Here is a 10,886-nt window from a genome sequence, read left to right as displayed (position 1 = left end):
CTACCCTATGACCTTTGGAGGTGGTTTTGCCAACTCTAAATGGTCAAAAAAATAAATTTGAAAGGGTGCTTGAACAACCTCTTTTGGCCAAATTGGGGGTGCCTGGCTTGAGAGTAGTTCAACCACCCCCATATATGCTTAGAGGGGGTGGTCGAACCACTTCATAGCCTTAAGAGTGGTTCGGCCACCCCTCCATTTGGCCGAAGATGGTGGTTCGGCTACCCCATATTTGGGTAAAACGGGTGGTTCGATCATTCCTTCCTTTTTTTATATGTACTTTTATTATTTGAAGTGATACATGTCACAATGTGATTGGTGTTAATGTGACAGATTCTGTCAACTTTTCTAACAACTGATTTTTTTTTCTTTTTTTTTGGTTAAATACCTTTGACCCCCCCTCCCGGTGGTTTAAAGACTTTATTTTTTGCCATCTGTAGCTCATTTCGTATCACAAATGATACCTTAGTTATGACTAAAGACGGAGATGGACAAAAGTTCACGTTAATGCCACTAAACCCCTTTAAAAAGTCGACACCTATCACAGATGTCATTAGACACATCCTACGTGTTAAATCAATGCCACATAAAATGAATTTAATCCATGTAAATAGATAAAAATGTCCATTTTCTTCTTCCTCACCACAGTTCCCCCAAATTCCCAAAAATGTTTGAACCCTAACCAACTCTAGTATAATCGTTTCTCTCCAAATCAAACGAAGAATTTGAAGCAGATCCGGCCGATAGAGCTTCTCGTGGACGATTCCAGCTGTATGGTTTGTCTTCCCAACAATCCCAAAACCGAGGTCACAAAAGAGAGAAATGGCATCAAGTCGCCAACGAGATTGGAAAGGGAATGAAGTTTCTCATAGAATAGATAAGGTGTGTGAAAAATAAATGAATTCTAATTTAACCGTGTGTGTGTGCACAATGTGTAACAAAATAATGTAAAAGCGGAATTTAAATAATACAATTTTTTTTTAATGAAGTGGAAACTCAGTTTAGAGAAAAACCACTTCGGGACAGCCAAACCCAGGAAATCCACTATCAAAAGACAAAGCTAGTACATAGACAGTAACACTCACATACTTGATGCAGTGATCGTATCTAGTACTCTGACACGTAACCCAACGTAAACGCCTCACAACCAAGTCTCCTACTTGAAAGGGTCTTCTATGGATTCCTTTACCTTAGGGCTCCTCCCTAAGATAGACTTCAATTGACGAGCACAGTAACAGCACACAATGGCAACGGCTTGAGAGCAAGCGGATCACCACAATATCTCCTAAAATATTCTCTCTAAGCTCTAAAGACTTATACCGAATTATGTGTATAATACATGCCTAGAAGCCTCTATTTATATGCTCAGCAAACCTAAATTGAGTCTGGAACGGATTTCTCGAGGCGGCATCCAGACGCAAGCTGAAGCCGTCCGGACAGACAACTATGCAACCGACTTTTCAAAAAGCACTGAAATTCTTTCCTGAATAAGGCCGCGTCCGGACGGTGTTGCCCTACCATCTGGACGGTTGCACTTTTGTTGCACGCAATTTCCATAATAATGACTGGCATCCGGACGATGTTGTCCTGACGTCCGAACAGTTGCAATTTTTCTCCACGTCTTGCCTTATCAAGGATATCGTCTGGATGATTGCAGCTGTCTTCCCATATCTGTGTCTGCGAAGGAAATCTTTTTACTTGTCAAACACTAACTAGCGTCCAGACGGTATTGCCACATCGTCCGGACAAAAGCACTTGAACGCTGGATTCTTTTGGAACTCTGAAGAGCATCTGGACGTGTTGTTGAGACGTTCGAACAGAAGCAAGCTTGAACAATAGACACTGATAGGCGTCTGGACACATGACTGGGCCATCTGGACGGAAGCTTGGGATCCGATTTCTTCTGACTTGGAAACTGCATAGAATCTTCTTTGAACTTTGAGAAGCACATTCCTGAGAAGAAGACTCTGAAATAAACGGTATCTCTGATCAAATGGTAACATTGCATAAAAGTGATTTTGTCTTCCAACAGAATGCAGTCAATTACAAACTAACAAACTCTCCATTTGGCCATTCTGGGACAAAAATCACTTAACCGATTAAAAATACAATCCCGGTCCAAAAACAAAAAATACTCCTCCTTTTTGTCTCAAAATGACAAAGGGTAAATAGAGTATTTAGAAAAACCACAGATACTCCCCCTTAAAGTCACAATAGGACAAGGGAAACAGGGTATAAATAAAATCTAGACTTTATAAAGTATTACAATAACCCAAAATAAAAACCAATGTCTCAAAATAAATCAAAAACACCAAAAACAATAAACAAATCAATCCTCATCAAGATGATGGTGCTTGAGACACTCCTAGATATCAAGCAGGCACTGCTAAACTTGAGTGCTGATAGAGCGAACCTCCCGCTGAATAGAGCTGATATCACCCTACATCGAACTTAATGCAGCCAATAACTGAGCTTACCCTGTATCATATTGTGGAGGAGGGGCAGTCTAAGAGGATGAGGCTCCTATAAGTATCTCAACCTAGACTGGAGGAGGCTGAGGCGTTTCATCGTGACCTTCGAACCTTAGCTGGGCATTAGACTTCGTGAGAGTCTGACTGCCAAGGGGGTCCTGAATCCTCATCACCGGCTGGGCAGAGACATCTATTCCAGACTGAATGATAAGCTTGGTGATCAAGCAAGCAAAAGGGAGCCTGGTAGAGTGCTCGTCTCTCATCTCTAGCATCAGATTGAGGATGTGCTTACACAAGCAAAAGGGCATCCTCAAACATAGGGCATATAAAAACTGGGTCATCTTCAGAACAAGCTCACTCCTACGAGCTATGGGTCATAGATTGTGCAACACAATCTTTGCAAGCAATTGGTGCGGGGGAGAAAAGGCATCGATCTTGATAAAGGCATGGGCTCGCTCATGGCCCTGTAGATGAGCATGAAAGTACTCTCTGAGTTGCTCCATTGTAGGGGGCTTCATGTCCTTTGAGAAGGGACTGGCAAAAATGGGTAGTACGGGAACATCAATAAGGTCATTGATCACCTGAGGATCAATCTTAAGCATGTGGCCCCGAACGTAAGTCTGAAAAATGATCTCATGGTCCTCATGTTGAACCACCTCCAGGTACCCGTAAAACTCCCTCGCCAGCCTAGGATAAACTGTGCAAGCACAGTTATATAGATAGCCCCAGTGATTGTCCTTATATCAACAATAAAATCTAAAGGTGCAACCATCACATCTGCTCTAAGGACATTCCTCTCGGAAACAACTTGCATGTTTTCCACTTTTGCTAAAGATGTAGCGCGAGCTTCTTCGGTCCTCTGTCGGACCCTGCGCTGAGAGCTGTTGGCAGACATAGTTCTGCAAAAGAATAGTCAAACATTTTACCAAAAAATAACACTAATGAAATTAGATTCTATTAATCTCCAAATATTTCGGCATTACGACAGCAGAAAAATGGACTTCCTAGAAATTACAAACACAATAATTTTCTCAACACAGTCCACATATCTAATAGAACAACTATCCCAATCTCAATGCAGATAAAATAATCAAGATTATGCAATATCCAACTTAAAATATATTTTAAAGTACTAACAGTTAAAAAGAACTAAAAAGATTGCAAAAGATAGAGCAAAATACTTGAGATGGAGAGATAAAGCACAAAGTGACAAAATAGGATGAAAACTCGTGAGAAAACACGAGAAAAAGCACCAAAAAGTACAAAAATCTCAAGACAAAAACAAGAGAAAAAGAGTTTAATGCGGCGGTTAGGGAGAAAAAGATGCGATTTTAAAGAGTAATGATAGGCAGGGGCCATCTTGCCAGCCCCTGCCCGGCCCTTTCCTACGTGGAAAGGGCCATTTCAGTTTTAGTATTTTTTTTTTTTTTTCAAAAAAAAAAAAAAATTCAAATTTCGAAATTTCACCAAAACCAGTTCTGAAACCCCATTTTCTCATTTTCTTCATTTCAGAGCTTCCCCCCAAATTTTTCCCTCCCTCTCTCCATCTAGCCATTTTCTTCCCACCGTCGACCACCAAGCACGACCTGCCACCGCCGTTCTCCACGCACGACCCGCCACCGTCGTTCTCCATCTTCGACCAACTCCATCGTTCTTCCAGTTCCGGCCAATACCGTCGTTCTTCCAGTTCCAGCTGTCTTCCATCTCCGGCCGTCTTCCAGTTCCGGTCGTCTTCCATCTCCGGTCGTCTTCCAGTTCCGGCGACCGTGCGAAACCAGTGCAGTACGTCTTCTTCTCTGTAACCAATTTTTTGGTCCCCAAAACCACTACAAACGGCCACCGTCATTCTCCATCTCTGGCCAAAACCCAACCACCGTGCGATCTCCATCTCCGACCGAACGACCGCCGACGAGGTTCCCCAGTTCCAGCGACCCATTTCCGGCCCAGATTTCCCCCATTTTCCGGCTCTGGTACCGATCTCCCCCATTTTTGCGTTTTTTCAGTTGTTTTCAGATTTGCTTTTTTTAGTTCCTTGCTGTGATTTGTGGTTTTTTGCTATTGGGTTTCTAGTTATAAAATGCCTTCTTACATGTTTGTGTTATGTGGATTGTGAAACCTTGATTGTAAACCGAAAAACCCCTATCGAACATGATCTTCAGAATGGGATGTCTGATTCTTGGTCATTATTCCCTTGTTCCAAACTCTTGAAAAGCCAATATCCAAAAGCTTGAGCTTCTAGATCCTTGAACCGGGGGTGCAGATTTTTTGTTCTCGTGATTAATTTTTTTTCATGCTGGTTTTCTCACTGTCGAGGCACTAAACCCATTTACAGTTTTGTTGTAGAATTGATGCTACTAAAGGAGTAGGATATTGCATTTTGATTGATGCAATTCATGGTTCATAACGAAAAGGCTTTAGTTTGGCTTTAGAGAAGTTTAGACAACTAGGAATGAGAAAGCCCAATAGAAGTTCAGCAATACTGCTTTCCCATGCTGAATGTTAAGCAACACTCTTAGCACGTACGAAATAGAAATACATTTGCAATTCACTTGGTCAATTAAAAGACATTGTTAAATATTTGAAAGTTCAGCATTGCTAAAGCTCCGCTGGAATTATGGTATCTTCACTGTAACATTGTATTCCACTTTTTCCTATACGCTAAGGGTAGTTTGTTGCTCTCATGAGTTTTGGGAAAACCTCTAGTTCCTCCTAAAATGAAGATTCTTTGCATGGTTGGTGGCTAATTTGATAACTTCATGGTGGATAACTTGATTTTCGGAAAGTGAGAAAACTTGATTGATGCCATCTTAATGAGTATGAAGTTTAAATGATTAAATGACGTATTCTTTTGGCTGTTGTCCTTACATTTGAGCAACGTCACATTGTTTTCCTTTTTCCTCTTCAGCTATTGGGATGTGTGCTGTTTGAAAATGAACTCATTTGGTTCAATCCACAACCCCAATGGAGTTGGTGGAATGTTGGCATCAGAAATCTGAGAGACAAAAGAAGAAATCTGACGAGTTCATTTAAATAATATTTTTTTTCGATTTGGATTTGCTGATTCACACACACATCCAGATTGGATCTTGAGTTCACCCTGTATGTGGGATTATGAATTAGATATCAAGTAGGCTTAATGGACTTGCTAAAGTTTTCTTTCAAGCCTCTCTTATCCAAACTTTGTAGACCATTTCACTGCTAATACTGCTGATCTTTGGGAGTTAGCTGTAAAAGGTGGTCCTAATCCTTTGGGGTGAGCAAGCCATCTAAAGAATTGCCCTGAATGCTTGTCTGTCTCAAAGGATAAGAAAGATGTTTATAAATTTGGCTTCTCTTTGCCCTTGGATGTAAGATATACTTCTTCTTTATGTCATACAACAGATTAAATGTATGATATATAAATTTCTGTAGACATCATTGTGGAACAACCTTCATCCACAACAACTTATAGGCACGGCTCTTTGATATGGTGCTGCTCGGCTGGAACTGTTATGGTGTTTTAGTTGGGTGCTTTAACATTGCTCATTTTCTTTGCCCAAAAATTATTGGCAAACCTACTTTTTTTGTTTGGTAGAATTTGAGGATTTTTTTTCTTTTTATTATGTTAGATGGATTTTGGTGAAATTTGAGCTTGTTTGGTTCACTGCAATGTATAGTGCAAGGTGATGCACTTATCTGAAGGTTATGATTGTATCTTTCTTGTTTGAGTAACATATATTTAGCCCCCCAATTCAATATATAGAAGATTCTCATGTCATGTGCTTTTGAATTTAGGCACAAGTAAATGTCTACAACAAGTGATTTGTCAAGCGGTCATCCGTTATGTAAGTGTGGAATTCCTGCATGTCTAAGGAACTCTTGGACCACATCCAATCACACTAAAAAGTGGTATGGATGTAATAACTACAAGGTAATTCTTGTTATATTCTGAAATTAGCTTTGTGTTATATTTCGTCGTTAGTAGTTTATGATATTTTTGTTGACCCTTTTTTTTTCATGCAGAAAGCTGGTGATTGTGATTTTTTTGAATGGGCTGATAAGGAGATGTCTGTATACGAGAAGAGAAGACAAGCTGACAATGACAAAGTTGAGGAATTAATTGAAAAAAAATGCAATGAACAATTAGCGCAACATTTGAAAGAAATGGAGGAGAAAGTTGAGGAATTGATTGAAAAAAAATGTAAGGAGCAATTAGCGCAACATAATGAGAATATGTTTCGTGTTTTGTTGTTAGTTGTCATTTTGCTTTTAGCCTTTTATTTTTGTAGTTATAGTGAACCTAGACATACTAACTTGATGTTAAAATGAAATTATGGAAACAATTCAGTTGTACGAGACTTTTTTCTGTTTGTATGAATTTCCTAAATGTATGTTAAACTGAATTGTTGTCTTTTGGTCTTAAACTGAATTGTTCCTGCAGTTTCTTTGGTCTTTTGGTTAGTTGTTGAGTGATTTTGGACAATTTCTAATATCGGTTGATTCATCTTTGGCTATGACTTCCAACTTTGGGGTTTCAAAGAAGAATATATTCTCGTATCATTAAGATGGTACAGAAGGCCAAAAATGTAGCTACTGTAGATGTGCCCCCACCCAGAAACAATAGAGCTTTGTCAGAATGTAAAGAACCCATTAAATTTGTGAAGGAAAGAAAAAAAAAAAGGAAAAGAAGAAACAATATAATCCTTCAATGGACCATAGAAGATGTACACTGAATGTAGCACTAGGTGCCAAGCCCAAACAACTAATCCAAAACTATTCTCTCCCATCCGCTCTACCCAAGTGTTAAAAGACAAGACTAAGATAAGTACAAAATCTTTGACCAGATCATTTGCATTTCTGTAAGGAATATGACTTAACCATGCCAGCGCAATCCTTCTCCAATGGCTCTCAGGTACATTTATAGGTATCAAATACAGTAATTGAATTGAGAAAAATTGCCTATCAGAAAAGAAAATATAACATTCAGTGCCATGGATTCTTGTTTTTTGTCCAACTTCTTTTGGCGCTTGATGTTGAGCTTGCTTTCTGCCAAGACCAAAAATAATTAAAGCAGTTATTTAGATAACATTGGGCCCAATCTCAAGACATAACTGAGTAAGGAGGAAGAATACATACTGATTTTGATTTCTTTGCCTTGCCCCTGATCCTGTTCTTCGGAGGTTTCAGTTTGTATTTGCGAACCATCCAATGATGAGTTGTGAACACCTAAATTGATATTAAAGCCACAGAAATCCAATCAGAAAAAGAACAGGAACTTCACATGAGAAAAATTTCAGATATATTTGACTAGTTGCACCAAGATCAGTAAAGCTCATCAATCATTGGTTTTGCCCTCATATGAAATGAGAATGAGCACTTGCTTATGGTACCTATTCTTTTTTTTTTTTTTTTAATAAATAGCTTAAATAAAACAACATTTTGGAAAAGAAATCCATGCAAACATCACAAGGAGCTAACCATTTCAAATCATATAGAAGAGGTGGCCAAAACTAGCAACGGTCCAAGAGGCCACAGTTAATTATGTGACAAGAAAGAAGCGGCTTTATTGGCAATGTTCTACACCCTGGGCGCCACGGTTTAACAGTATGGAAGAGTAACAGAGGTTATGAAAACCAGATTCCTAGACTACATAACGTTTGCATGGATTAAACTGCTTTTATTTCAAAGCCCACCACATTCAGCAAGGAGTTAACTATTAAAAAGATGCCCTAGCAAAATTTAATAGTCATAATTATCAAATATATTAATCACATACAATGCTAATTATATCCCACAACGCATTTTTTAAAAAGGCTTGTCAAAGGCTTTACCATCTGTCTCCACAAACCTGTAGTAAAGAGATGAAAAAATTCAAAATTTAAACAGCTAAAACAAATGTATCCTCCATCTAGAAACCACTGACTTCACAGCAAAATCAGACCTGTAATAGGAGAGTTTGTACATGAGGCAGTTTAGCATGGTGGGTGTGGCCTGAGAATTGATCCGATATTGACCATCTCTCTGCAAACAGAAACAAAACATAGTAAAACACATTGCTAACTAAAATGAATTACATAGTAAGCTACAATATCATCTAGTTCCTTTGCCCAAAAAAATAAAATAAAATCCAAGACCCTTAAAAAAATCCAAGACCATTTTTTTTTTTTTTTTTTTTTTTTTTGTGGAAAGTAGTGATAATCACTTACAAGGTAATCAGGTTCCTTGATATGAGGAAATACACCACCTCCTATACGGACCATCCACATGAACTTATTAATATCGTCACTGGGGTAGCCAACAAGACCTGTAAAGACAAACATCAGAAGAGAGTACATTTTTTGGGGGGTATATCTCAGCATACCAGATAGAAATTACCTCCAAAGACAACAAGCACATATTTCTTCAAGACATTTAAAATTCCAGACCATGCATTAATGTACATCTGTTCTTGTTTTGTTTCATTTAGTGAACTTTTTTTCCAGGGTTCTCTCCTTTCAGACTGAGATCAGAATATCTAATAGAAACAGAATAAGAGAAATTCAGATTAAAATACCTCAGCTGAAAGAAAGATACATAGCAAAAGAGACAGGAGGAAACAATCATAGATCAAAACTATTTAGGACAACTCAGAAGAAAATGACTTTGTATACCGAGAGAGGAAAAAAATGAAGGAAAGGTGTTTGCTTTAATACCTGACGGGGACTTAGACTTGAAGGAGACGGATTTGGGGGGAAGCTGGAACTGGAAAACGGCCGGAGATGGAAGAGGGCCGAAACTGGAAGACGGCCAGTGGTTGGGTTTTGGCCGAAGGTGGAGAAAGACGGTGGTGGGTCATGCGTGGTCGTCGACGGTGGCGGAGCTGGGTCACAGTAGCTGAAAAAACCAAAAAATGGTCGCCGGAACTAGAAGACAGCCGGAGATGGAAGAGGGCCGGAACTGGAAGACTGCCGGTGGTTGGGTATGGGTTGTCGGAGATGGCGCCTGGCAGTACCTAGTGGCCGGAGATGGAGATGGAGATGGAAGTAGGCAGTGGTCGACGGTGCTCGTGCGAAACTGGTCGCTGGAACCGGAAGAACGACGGAGCTCTGAACGGTGGCGGGTAGTGCGTGGTGGTCGACGGTGGGAAGATTTTGGGGTAGATGGAGAGAGGGAGGGAAAATTTGGGGGGAAGCTCGGTGAAACAAAAATGAGAAAAATGGGGGGTATGAATTGGTTTTGGTGAAATTTCGAAATTTTTAATTTTTAATTTTTTTTTTTTGTTGAAAAAAAAAAATACTCTAAAACTAAAATGGCCCTTTCCATGTAGGAAAGGGCCGGGCAGGGGCCGGCAAGATGGCCCCTGCCTATCATTACTCGATTTTAAAACCTGTAGGGTAACCATCCGGACGCATCACTTATCCCATCCGGACGCGGGCTGCCATGTCATCCTTCGGTAGAACCACGCGGATCCGGACGTGTCACTTGACCGTCCGGCCGTCTAAACTGCACCCGTCCGGAAGTAAGAGACTACCGTCCTGACACTTCACACTGAAAATCTGAAACTTAAGGAAAAATTGCAGAAAAATATATTACTCTAAAAATAGCTTCAGATCACACATGTATAATCAACTGATATAGCAGTCAAATAGCATTTCAAAAATATACAAAGACATAATTGAGAGTTGAGGGTTCAATTAGCACAAATTTTCCTGTAGATAAAAATTTTAAACAGATTACTTAACTCATGCAATGCGTGCATGTGTGTGTGTGTGTGAAGAATTTCTCAATAAGGTATGAAGTTCACTGATATGACTTAAACCAACTTAATTTTCTAAACAAGAGAGAAAATCAATGATGGATCAGTCAAAAGTCAAACCTTATCTTACTAAGGTCTAGCCACCCTCATCTAATATACTCCCCTTAAGATGCAACACTTTTCTTTTACTTAGTCCTTTAGTGATCGTTTATTTCTACAATAATTTGGTCACTTATTGTTTATTTAGGGACAAGTTTAAGAACAGATTTATAGCATAAAAGTAGTGAATCTTTTTATTTATCCATATTTATTGATTTTTGAATGTTTTTTATCACTTGGTGCTGTAACTTAAAATGCTAGAATTTTTAGGTTCTAGATTCAACTAGCAAGTTGGTCAATTTGATCATCTGAGCCAAAAAAAAAAAAAAAAAAAAAAAAAAAAAAAAAAAAAAAAATCTCTCTTAATAGAATTTTCAGGAGCTAAAAGTCAGAGAGAAAAAAAAATGTACCTTAGGAGAGTCTTAGATAGTGCACAAAATTATCGCATGAAAAGTATCTATCCAGCATTAAGATGCACAGGAAAACTTAGTAGATATCAGGCATAAACTCTCAATCATATTTAAGCATAGTCAATCAATGCACAATGAACATAGATATCAGGCGAAAATACATATAATATCTGGTAGGCTATTTTAAAGAAAGTA

The 10,886-nt window shown here is 39.0% G+C and overlaps 1 long non-coding RNA gene across 1 annotated transcript; it reads right to left on the bottom strand.

The window, feature by feature from the left end:
• Positions 1–8,265: 8,265 nt before the first annotated feature.
• On the bottom strand, positions 8,266–8,847 carry LOC133877261 (uncharacterized). Its single transcript, XR_009901718.1, has 4 exons — positions 8,823–8,847; positions 8,654–8,751; positions 8,389–8,468; positions 8,266–8,295 (listed from the first exon to the last, which is right to left on the bottom strand). It is a non-coding gene; the product is annotated as an uncharacterized LOC133877261 (long non-coding RNA).
• Positions 8,848–10,886: the final 2,039 nt, after the last annotated feature.

The sequence above is a fragment of the Alnus glutinosa genome, chromosome 9, assembly GCF_958979055.1.
Source record: "Alnus glutinosa chromosome 9, dhAlnGlut1.1, whole genome shotgun sequence".
NCBI classification, from domain to species: Eukaryota; Viridiplantae; Streptophyta; class Magnoliopsida; order Fagales; family Betulaceae; genus Alnus; species Alnus glutinosa.
This window is presented reverse-complemented; position numbering and strand designations above follow the sequence as displayed.